Source organism: Hemitrygon akajei, chromosome 5 (assembly GCF_048418815.1).
Source record: "Hemitrygon akajei chromosome 5, sHemAka1.3, whole genome shotgun sequence".
NCBI classification, from domain to species: domain Eukaryota; kingdom Metazoa; phylum Chordata; class Chondrichthyes; order Myliobatiformes; family Dasyatidae; genus Hemitrygon; species Hemitrygon akajei.
In genome coordinates, this window is record NC_133128.1 from 150679140 (window position 1) to 150692036 (window position 12897).

Below are 12897 nucleotides of genomic sequence, written 5' to 3' on the forward strand. Positions count from 1 at the left end.
CTGCTGTAAAACTATGAGTTTTGCAACATGCGCCAGCGATATTAAACCTGATTCTGATTCTGAAATGCTTCCTGCTCTATCAAATATATTGGGCAACAAACAGGGAGACCGTTCCTTGGCTCTGACACGGTGGTCAGGACAGTGACATGGTTCCTGCACCATCAGCTAGAGTGGGAAGAACAAGAGGACCCTATGAAGTGGGCAGGGCACTGAGAAGCATTTCCTTCTTTCTTCAAATACAGCCAACAGGAAGCAAAGATCCTCCTATGAAATACAGTGGATAAGAGATAGGACATGTGGGATATACAAAGGGCATGACATGGTTCTCTATCTTTTAGGTTAGGAGCATACTGGAACACAAAGTCAGCTGGAATTTGGGCAAGTTGATAGAAGTTTGTCCAATGCAAATATCTATATTAATTTCCCTTCAGGCCATAGTCTTTCATCAGTACCAGGGAGACATTACATCATTCTGCCCCTCCCAAAGCTTTCCATTGAAATATGTATTTATATCAAGAATGCTAATGAGTCTCAGAAAGAAAAAAATACCAAACTAGCACAGGATAATTTATTAATATAAATACTACTTTTTGAGTATTAACTGAAACAGATTTGGAAACCAATGTTGGAAATCACACTCTTACCTGAATACATTAGGAACATTGAATTACAATTATTGGCTGACAAATGACTACTTTGTCAAAACTCCATACATGTTCTGTTCAGGTGCCTTGCCATTCGGCATGGGCAATCATGTCTCTCCATCCATCACGGTCCCTGACGCTCCGAATTGTAGTTGTTGCCTCCCCTGTTTCTAACCGTGATATTAATCCATCTACCATTCTCATTCTCTGACTGCCTCTACTTCTTTTTCCTTCCAGCTTTCCAGTTGGAACTAAACGTTCTAATGTCTCTCTGTGCATGATGTGTCCAAAGAATTTTGATTGCTGTTTTCTGATTTTTTAAAGTAACGTATGTTCTGTTTTCGTTCTCTGTAGAACTTCTTCGTTGATTATCCTGTCCATATATGATATGCATAGCATTCTTCTGAGGAACCACATCTCTGCTGCATTGATTCTTTTTTCCATTGCATTTGTGACGGTCCATGACTCGCAGCCGTACATCAATATAGGAAGAATGTAGCAGCTAAGAGTTCTAAGGCGGATGTCAATTGCTATTTTCTTGTTCGTTAGGATGTTTCTCATTTCTGTAAATGCTATTCTTGCCATTGCTATTCTTGCTTTATGTCTGTTTCACATTTGCCATCAGATGTTACCCATGATCCAAGGTACTTAAAGTTGTGAACTTGTTTCAGGATGTCATTCCCAAAACCATCCTACAGTTTGGGATATCAGGTTTCTTTGATATGACCATTACTTCAGTTTTCCTTTTGTTTAAGGTTAGGCCAAGTCTTTCGCTCTCTGTGTTGATGGTAGATACTAGTTTCTGTAAATTTTCTTCACTGTAAACCATACTTGAGTTATGAATTATATCTCATTGTTTAAGTTTAAGACTAAGATTGTTTAATGTCAATTCCAGTACACAAGTGCAAGGTAAAAAAAAAATTGTTGCTCCAGATCCAATTCAGCACAAAAATACACACTAAGATAATGAACCCAATAATAAAAAACACAATAAATATAGATACAGAAGACAGCTTATATACAGAGAGATTGTCTGTCCATAAAATAATGCTACACTCAGGAGTGTCTGTACATAAGGTGACTGACAGGGAATGATAAAATAGTGGTGCTTGGGGGTGTGGAGGGGTGGGTTAGTGGGTGGAGGTGTTGATCTTATTGCTTGGGAAAAGTAACTGTTTTTGAGTATAGTTGATCTAGTGTGGATGCTACATAGCCTCTTTCCTGATGGGAGTGGGACAAACAGTCCATGAGCAGACATGGGAAGGGGGAATGCTTCTGATGTTACTGGCCCTTTATCGGCACCTTTCTGTATGCATGTCGTTGATGGCGGGTTGAAAAACACTTAAACTCACTCCTCATTGAGATGTTAGATGTGCAAATGGGCCCTGCACGGATTTTGTTTCCCAATGCATTTTCAGCCGTTACTGATGCATTTTTCAAGTTTGTTCTCGGGACATAAGTGACAAAGGTACCTTTGTCAGCCATTCCTGGTTGCCCACTGAAAGACGCTGATGGCCATATTGCAATTCTTGCATGATGGTGTAGGGAGCTGATGTGTTTGCTCAGTATCACTGACAATTTACACCCAAGTCAGGATATTCCATAACTCAGAAGTGATAGTGATGATTCCTGTAAGATGGCGGCACACACATATGCAGCGGCCACTCTGGATACAATCAAAGGTGAATTTGTTTGTCTTGTATGTCCTTTTCACAATTGCAGGTCACTGCTGGATATTAAGAACATCAAGTATTGCAGGACTATCCCATCAGTGAGTTGCTCTATAGCAACGGAGTTGAACATATTGTGTACCATCGTTGCGTTGTCGCCTGGACTTGAATGGTGCGCAATGCAAATGATTGTCTTGAACATTTTTATTGTGATCACAAGACCCTGTTGAACATTGGTAACATACAAAAATGCAAGTCCAGTTCACTGATTCATTGGCAAGACCAATGGCAGGGGAGCTCCATTGCCTCAGCTGTGGCGAGGACAAGGCCAAGGAGTCGCCTGTTACAGTCGGCGAGGAGAGGAGACGCCAAGGTTGTATGGCAGAGCCCTGTGGGGTGCACTGCTGGAATCTGTACTTGGGTTAGGAACTGGCCCCTCTCATCAGAGCTGCCCTCCTGTGTTTGCTCAGTAGAAGAACAAACCGGATCAGGACAACTTACCATCAATTTTACAGTCATGCCAGTCAGGATTATGGGCTATATTATTTTTTCTTTGTGACTCAATGTTTTTCTGAAATCATAACCATATGTGCTATTTGTGCTATGTGTAGTGTGTAGCGTGCTGTTGGTAATGTCTTTTGCACCTTGGCCATGGAGGGATTCTGCTTCATTTGGCTATGTTCATGTATGCTTGAATAATATTTAAACTTGAACATGAACTACTCAGGATGTTATTGTGTTTCTTCTTCTCAGTGATGAATGCTATAGACCAGGAAGTATAATTTTAAAAAATAGCAAATTGCTGCAAGTCATGTGGATTGCAGACACCATGCACAATGGGGGTAGAGAATGGACAGTGAGTCTGATGGTGCAGCACCAATCTAATGGACTATTCTGATCCAGGTAGACATGAATCTCACAAATCTGTTTATAGCTATGACTGTCCAGGGATGCCAAGTATTGCATCAGAGAGCTAACTTAACTTCTGCTGGTAATGGAGATTGTCTGAAAAACTGGGAGGCGAGTCACTTATGATAGACTGCCTGGCCACTTTTCAGAAGCTACAGGCACATTACCATCAGTGGATTAAGTCATGCTTCCAATCAATTATGACTTGCAGGATGTAGATAGTTATATAACTTAAGGATGTAGGTGCTGCTAAGTGTCAAGAGGTATAAAATGAGCCTATTTTTGTTATGATAATCGCTGACTACCAGTAAACATGGCAAGCACATCACCTGTAAACTCAAGTGAAGCTATTGCTCAAATCTTGTATTGAGGGGAAAAGTTCATGTTTAGACTATAAGATATAGGAGCAGAATTAGGCCATTTGGCCCATTGATTCTGCCCTGCCATTTTATCATGGCTGATCCAATTTTCCTCTCAGCTCCAATCTCCTGCCTTCTTCCTGTATCCCTTCATGCCCTGACCAATCAAGAACCCATCAACCACTGCCTTAAATATACATAAAAACCTGGCTTCAACAGCTGCCCGTGGCAAAGAATTCTACAGATTTACCACTCATGTTCCATCTTTACCTTCTTAATGACATTTTTTAGTTGCTTTCTGTTAGTTTTTAGAAAGATTCCCAATCCTCTGACTTCCTATTAATTTTTGCTCTATTATAAGCCCTCTCTTTGGCTTTTCTGTTGGCTTTGAGTTCTCTTGTTAGCCATGGTTGTGTTATCCTGACTTTAGAATACACTTTCCTGTATATATCCTGTGCCTTCCGAATTGCTTCGAGAAATTCCAGCCATTGCTGTTCTACCGTCATCCCTGCCAGTGTTCTTTTCCAAAAATTCTGGCCAGTTCCTCTCTCATGCCTCTATAATTCCCTGTAATACTGTAATACTGATATATCTGACTTCAGCTTCTCCTTCTCAAATTTCAGGGTGAATGCAATCATGTTATGATGTTATGATCACTTACCCCTAAGGGTTCTTTTAGCTTAAGCTCTTTAATCAATTCCGGTTCATTGCACAACACCCAATCCAGAATAGCTGATCCCATAGTGGGCTCAACCATGAGCTGCTCTAAAAAGCCATTTTGTAGGCATTCAAGAAATTCCCCCTCTTGCGATCCATCACCAACCTGATTTTCCCAATCTACGTGCATATTGAAATCCCCCATTGCTATTGTAACATTGCCCTTTTGACATGCGTTTTCCATCTCCCATTGTAATTTGTAGACCTCATCCTTACTACTATTAGGGGATCTGTATACAACTCCCATCAGGGTCTTTTTTACCCTTGCAGTTCTCTAGCTCTATCCACAATGATTCAACATCTTCCGACCCTTTGACACTTCTTTCTAATGATTTAATTTCATGTTTTACTAACAGAGCAACACCACCCCCTCTGCCTTCCTGCCTGTCCTTTCAATACAATGAGTATCCTTGGACATTAAGCTCCCAGCTATCATCTTCTTTCAGCCATGTTTCAGTGATGCCTATAACAACATACATGCCAATCTACAACTGTGCTACAAGTTCATCTACCTTGTTCCATATACTACGTGCATTCAAAGATAACACCTTCAGTCCTGCATTCACCCTTTTCGATACTGTCCGCAAATTTTGCAATATCATCAGCTATTCCTTGCCTGTTTGTAAACCAGCTACCTCATCTTCAGCACTATCATCCACCTTTCTTACGATAGTTCTTGCATGGGAATATACATAGCTCGGGACCATGGTCAACCCTTAGATTCCTAAATTTGTCTGAGGTCTTAGCTGCCTTCGCAACCTCTCCACTAAATGTTCTAGCACTCTGGTTCCCATCCCCCGCAACTCCAGTTTAAACCCCACCATGAGCATTGACAGACCTTCCTGCTAGGATATTCGTCCCTTCCAGTTCAAGTGCAAACCGTCCCTTCTGTACAGGTCCCACTTTCCCTGGAAGAGAGTCCAGTGATCCAAAATTCTGATGCCTTCCCTCCTACACTAACTCCTTAGCCATGTATTAAACTATATTATCTTCCTAGTTCTGGTCCCACTAGCACGTGGCATGGGCAGCAATCCTGAGATTACAACCCTGAAGATCCTGCCCTTTAACTTTGCACCTAACTCCCTGAACTCCCTATGCAGAATCTCTTCACTCATCCTACCCATGTCATTGTACATGGACCATGACCGCTGGCTGTTCACCCTCCCACTTAAGAAATCTGAGGACCCGATTCGACATGTCCCGGGCTTTGGCGCCTGGGAGGCAACATACCATCTGGGAAATTCATTCTTGCCCACAGAACCTCCTGTCTGTTCCTCTAACCAACGAATCCCCTATCACCATAATGTGCCTTTTTCCACCCGCACCCCCCCCCCCCCAACCCATCTGAGTCACAGAGCCAGACTCAGTGCCAGAGAGTCAACCACTGTGACTTTCTCTGTTAGGTCAACTCTCCCCAACAGTACCCAAAGTGATATACCTGTTGTTGCAGGGGATGGCCACAGGGGTACTCTACACTCTCTCCTTAACCCCTTTCACCTTCCTGACTGTCACCCAGTTTTCTGTGTCCTGCACCTTGGGTGTAACTACAATAGATAGGCAAATTGCAGCAGGTCCAGGTCCTAGTTTAGGCAGGATTTGATTCTAGACTTGACAAACCCTTCACAGCACTTCATGACAGTGGTAGGTGTGAGTGCGACTGGGTGATGGTCGTTGAGGAAGCTCACCATGCTCTTCTTGGGCACTGGTATGATTGTCGCCCTTTTGAAGCAGATGGGAACCTCGATCTGTAGTAGTGAGAGATTGAAGATGTCTTTGAACGCTCCCGCAAGTTGGTTGACCCTGGGTTTCAGAGCCCTACCATGTACACCATCAGGGCCTGACACCTTGTAAAGGTTCAACCTCTGAAAGATATTCTGACATTGGCCTCAGAGGCAGAGATCGCGGGGTCACCGGGTGCTGCAGGGATTCTCCATTAAAAAGGGTGCATAAAAGGCTTTGAGGTAATCTGGGAGTGAAGCATTCATGATTCATGATGTTAGGTTTCGCTTGGTAGGAATTAATGGCCTGAAAACACTGCCAGAGCTGATGTGCTTCTGATTCTGTCTCTAAACTCAATTAGAGTTGCTTTATCAGCCTTAAATTTGACTTTTGTAGATCATACCTGGACATTTTGTATAATTCTGAACACCAGCTTTGAATACCATAGATCTAGCCCTCAGCAGACTGTGATTTATCACCTAGTTCATACATAGCTTTTGATTTTGGTATGTCCAGTGCGTTCTTGAAGACTCATCCACACAGGTTTTGATGAAGTCCGTGACAACTGTGTCATACTCATTCAGACTTGAAGATGAATCTCTGAATACAGTCCAGTCCACTGACTCAAAGCAGTCCTGTAAGTGTTCCTCCACCTCCCTTGACCATACCTTCTTGGTCCTCACCACTGGTGCCACGGTCTTTAGTCTCTGCCTGTATGTAGGGATTAAAAGTACAGCTGGGTGATTGGACGTGGGATGGCATGGTAATATGGCTGTGGGTTGGCATGGTACATCTTCTTGGTATAACGGTGGTCAAGTACGCTGGCTCCTCTGGTACTACAGGAGACATGTAGGCGGCAGTTGTTCAGAAACTTCTTCAAGCTGTCCTGGTCGAAATCTCTCGCAATGATAGGGAAGGCAGCAGGGTGTGCCGTTTTGTTCCTGCTGATTACATTACTCACTTCTCCAGAACCTGCCTGGCTTTGGCTGAAGGTGGAATCTACCAAGAAGGTGGTGGAAAAAACCCTCGGCAGATAGGTCATTTCTAATGATGCAAATAACAGATGTTTCAAAAGTCTCTGTTAAGTCCTTGCTCCTATATCCAGAGCCAAACATCGCAACATACAGCCAATGCTAAGCTGCAGTTGATCCATAGCTCCAACCAATGAGCCTTCAGAAAACAGTGGATAAATTTCAACATCGATCGATTGGGATGCTTTAAGAAAAATGAGAGGTGGGTTGGGGAGGAGTAGCAAAGGGATTTTGGGGTGAAAATATTTGTTAACCTGATGGAGGTATAGTGATAAAGGTTGGTTGAGATAAGTTAACTGTTGAGGGGTTACTTTTCCCCTGGTCTATCAGACCATAGCAAGACAATAGAATTTAACATGTTGTGGCATGCTTGTCTTTATTAATTGAGACAGTGAATTCAGGAGTAAAGAAATCATGTCGTAGCTTTATAAAACTCTAGACCACATCTGGAGTACTGCGTTCAGTTCTATTTGCCTTGTTTCGAAGGGATGTGGAAATACGGTACCTATATTTGAGAGCATGCTCTACATGGAGAGGTTGACTTGTTTTCGCTCTGGAGTGGCGGAGGCTGATGGGAGATCTGATGGAAGTTATAAAATTTTGAGAGGCATAGATACCTTTAGAGAGGCCAGTATCTTTTCTCCCCAGGGCCAAAGTGTCTAATACTAGAGAGGATGGATTTTTGTTCAAAGAGGGAATGTTCAAAGCAATGTACAGGGCAAGTTTTTCTCAAACACAGAGAAATAAAACTAAAGAAATAAATGCTAACTTAGAGTGGTAAAAACATCCTTGATTTAATACTTGCCTGATACGGTTGTATTGTACACAGGTTTCAAAATGCAGCTCCATTAACTTCAATGATCCTAAATTTTGAAAGGCAAGTCCAATATGCAGCTGCTATTAAATCGCGTGCTTAGGGCCCTGGGGACAAATTTTTTTATGCAAAGAGTGGTTAACTTGTGGAATTCTCTGCCACAAATGAAAGATGGTCTTTTTAAAAAATTAAATAGAGACTTGAAAACAAAGAGGAATGTTGAAAGGTGTGGAGGGCGAGCAGGAAGGTAGGATTAATCAGCTCGGCTCTAGTGCAAAAATTCACTGGCACGGATCCATTGCACAAAATGGCCTTTTCTGCACTGTAGCACCCGATGATTCGGTAAACAAGTTAAGTGTTCCTGATAAGTCAATTATATTTCCTATCATTCTGAAGTTAAAATGAAGTTGTACCGCAAGGAACAGCCAAGTTGTGCCATTGAGCACATTTACAAGGAGCACTGCCACAAAAACAGCAGCACCCATCATCAAGGATCCCTACTATGCTCCCTTCTCATTACTACCATCAGGAGAAAGGACAGGAGCCTTGGTTCCCACACTACCAGGTTCAGCAACAGTTATTACCCTGCAACCATCAGGCTCCTAAACCAGCAGGAATAACTTTACTCACCTCAACTCTACAACCTGTAGAGTCACTTTCAAAGACTCAATAACTCATGTTCTCAGTATTATTTATTTACTTAATTTTTTATTTGCACAATTTGTCTTCTTTCGCACAGCGATTGATGGTCAGTCTTTGTTTATGTAGAGCATAAATTCTATTGTAATTTTTCCTGTAAATGCCTGCAAGAGAATGACTCTTAAGGTAGTACCTGGTGCCATACAGTAAATGTACTTTGATAATAAACTTACTTTGACTATTACCTGTGTTTATGAAACCTGAATGTCAGTGGTGCTACGTTACAGATCTAGAACACAAAAGTAAATAGAGCCCAGGAAATCAAAGGAAAAAGGGATTCAGGAAACCATAAAGCTGGGTTCAAAAAAAGAAGCAGAAAGGCCAATGGGTACAGGAAAAAGAAGAGGATGCTGAATCATAGGAGGATAGATTTGATCACCATTTCCTAATACCAACTGTGACTCTGACTGGCAGAGAGCATTAATGAAGAAGAGGTACTCGATACTACTCATTGATTTCAGTCATTGTCAGCACCCTTTCAGCTGCGGAAATCGGTCAAGAAGGTGGCCAAAGTGAAGAGGAATACTATCAGGTTAGCAGATGGGAGTCATTTAAAAGCCTTTGACCTGCCACCAATAAGACGTTGCTTTGTCCTCACTGTCACAGCGACGTTTTGCACCCATTGTATACTTGATGACTCTGAGGAGTGCATTTCTTAAAAAGTGTCAATTTAGCAATTTCTCCACTCTTTGGCTTCACACGCTGAAGCTGGGTTTTCTCAACACTTACTTGTTTCAGAGCTACCTTAAATCTAAAGTCAGTTGGAAATGGCAGAAAAAGGGGAACTTATTATCAAGATTCTCACCTCCCCCTGAGGGAGCTCAGAATTGGCTGTTTCACTGATGCTCCCAATGCTGCTATCACACCGTACTACAGGGAGCAACACCAAGGGCAGCCTCTGCGCATTTCTTACTTTCATAATTGAAAGCCCGCAGTCTGCACCGTGGCCTCGGATTACTACTCAGCCTCTAGCTGCCTGTAGCAACACCTCAATCTTGTTTGCCACCACCGCATTCCTAAAATTCATGGCCTCACACTGCTGAGGCAGAGAGTTGGGAGTAGCATCAAATATCTACTGGGTTTTGAGGCAGTGAAGAGGAAAGATAAAACACACAATAATTTTCTGCCCACCTTCTTCGCCTTCTAATGATACCCCCGGTAACCAGCAAACATGATGACCTTCACTCTCAGAGCTCACAAATGAACAAACGGCATTGGGATGGATCACAAATGGGAAACAGGTATCCACAGACCTTCCTTAGAGTAAGGAGAGTGAAATTAAACAAAAGAGATGAAATAATAACGGTGCCTGAGCTGAGTGGATGCTACAAATCTAGCTGGAATTGGTTTAAAAGCCACTGAGGTGAAGTGTTGACTATTATTGATTTAATGTCACATATTCCAATAAAGGGCAATTTGTGGAAAGCTTGTGGTGCCTCATATTGTTGTTTTCCATCTTGTGCCTCGAGCAAATGCAACCTTTAATGAAATTTTAATGTAATTTCCCTCAAACAATTAACACAATAGATATAGATCATGTAATTTTAAAATTTGCTCAAGTCTAATCCTCCTCCTCCTCCTCCTCCTCCTCCTCTTCAACCCTCAGGGCAATCTCAGTACTAAACTGATGACCACCTACCTAGCTTCTCTGGCTCCTATGTTAATTATCCACTTCTCTCTTCTCACATGCTGTGTCTCTTTCAAGTCTTTCCCTTGCCTAAATAAACAACCTTTGGACCTCTGGTTTCTAACCCGAATGTCCAGTAGCCACTGAAATTGGCAGTCCTCCTTTCCAGAAATCCTCAACCAAATTCTTCTACCTGGGTTCTTGATCCAACCTAGCACAACATCAAAACAGCTCTGGACCATGGCAACTATTGAAATGAATTGTTACAGCAAAGTTAACCTATGTCTTTTTTTTCCTTCTCAACCCGCTCACTACATCTTAACTCAGTTGATTTTACCATCTTTCTCCCACACCGCTGAACCATGGCACACCTTTGAAGGTTGATTCCAGTCTTCTCCGTTCAGTCATAGTCAAGGGTAATCAGCAATGACTGATCTCCCTGACTCATTCCATTACCTGCGGATTTCCCTAACAATTCTCGCTTGCTCTCTCCGATCTTACAATTCCCCTTAGCAACATCACTTTTAAACAATGTCAGTTTCCATTTGCATACCCACATCTACCTCACCACCATCCTCACTATGTCTAAACTAACAAATTAATTGCCAGTTATTAAGTATAAAGCCTAGATATAGTGGAGAGGATGATTCTAACAGTGGAAGAGTCTAGGATCTCAGAATACAAGGGTGTCCCTTTAGAACAGAGATGAGGGGCAATTTCTTCAGCCAGATGGTGGTGAATCTGTGGAATTCATTGCCACAGACAGCTGTGGCAGCCAAATCATTGAGTATATTTATAAGAGAGGTTAATAGGTTCTTGATTCGTAAGGGCATCAAAGGTTACGGGGAGAAGGCAGGAGAATTGAGTTCTGAGGATAATAAATCAATGATAATGGGATGGCAGAGCAAACTTGATGGGCCAAATAGCCTGATTATGCTCTATATATTATGGTCTTATTAGGTGAACAGACTTTTCTTCTAAATAAATGTTGGGAAGACTAAAGCATCCATCTTCAGTCCCTGTCTTTAACTTTGTTTTGTTGCTTCACACCACATTCCTGGTCTTGAAGTCGGTCTGAAACTGGCTGTTCACAATACTGTCGTATTTCATTTGGATGGGATCAGGAAGTCTAAGCCTTCGCTAAGATTACATAACATTTGCACATTAAGATTATATAACATTTACACATGCAGTCCCACCCTATCTTTGGTTCATTCGTTCCTAAAGCCCTGATCATCAACTCTTCTCTAGGCTTGACTTTTTCCAACGAACAGTACTTCTGGCCACCCTCTCTCCAAACATGAGCTTGTACAAAAGCAGTTTGCCCATCTCCTAATACGATCAGCCCTTCCACTTCATGTGGGTGCCTGGCCTATACGGTCATTTTGAAATTGTCCTCTCAAGTCTCCTCCACTGTACTGCAGCTTTTTATCCCTGTAATCACCTATTGTCCAACAATCCAACATGAGCTTCTTATGCAACCTTCAGATTATAACTTCAATGTTGCCACTGTCTTTCGGCTGCTAAGGGCCAAGTTCTGGAATTCCCTCCCATATATCTACATTTTACCCCTTTAGGAAGCTCTCAAAGATCTGTCTTTTTGACCACTCTTCAGTCATCGAGTTTTTTTCCAATAGATAATACTCCACTGAATCTCTGAACTACATTAAACAGTATGTGACTGCAAGTTTTGGGTGGAATTGCTGAAGCATTATAGCACAGAAAAGACCAGTCAACCTATCAAGAGTAGAACAATCCCCACAGAGACAAACACTTTCCTAGCTCCTTCTGCAAAGCTCTGGTGTTCACCACAACTGAACCAGGCAGAACTTCACTATTTAACTTACACCCACCGGAAAAACCCAATTGACCGACCATACAAAAGAAATATGATGTGTTAGAGGCAACTAGGAATTAGAGATCCAGCCTTGAAGACTGGGAATGAAATGATTGAAGTGTCATGCTGAAGAAACTGCTGCTAATTAGGAAAATATTTGCCTCATTAATCTGACAGATTCATGACAATTGTGGCCTCGGTGGATTTCTGACACTCAGGTTTTCAAGGTGTTAAAGGAGTCATTAGACTTGCCAATCTTCTGAGCTTCAGCATGCAGTACGGGACATAGAGCAAAGCAGCACAGCACAGGCCCTTCATCCCCTTTTAACCTACTCCGAGATCATTTTAACGCATCCCTCCCACAGAGAAAAATGTAGGGCCATCATCTGTGTGTCTAAGAGTCTGTTAGAAGTTTCTCATGTATCTGCTTCTGCCACCACCCGTGGCATTGCGTTCCACACACTTAATGTTCTTTATGAAAAAATCTACCTCTGACATCTCTGCTATATTTTCCTGCAATCACCTTAAAATCATGCCTGCTCACTCTGGGAAAAAGATGCTGGCTGTCCACTGTATCTGTGGCTCTTATCATTTTTTACACCTCTATCAATTCATCTCTCATCCTTCTTTGCTCCAAAGAGGAAATCCCTAGCTCGCCCAGTCTTTCCTCATTCGACATGCCCTCTAATCCAGGCAGCATCCTGGTAAATCTCCACTGAACCCTCTCTAAAGCTTCCACACCATTCCTGTAGTGAGGTGACTAGAACTGAATATTCCAAGTAGTCTCTTCCAGGGATGCCTACCCCGAAGAAGCTTAGATCTTCCCTTCGATGGGAGTTTGGTGAAACCCTTTCTCACTGCTCCCCCTCTG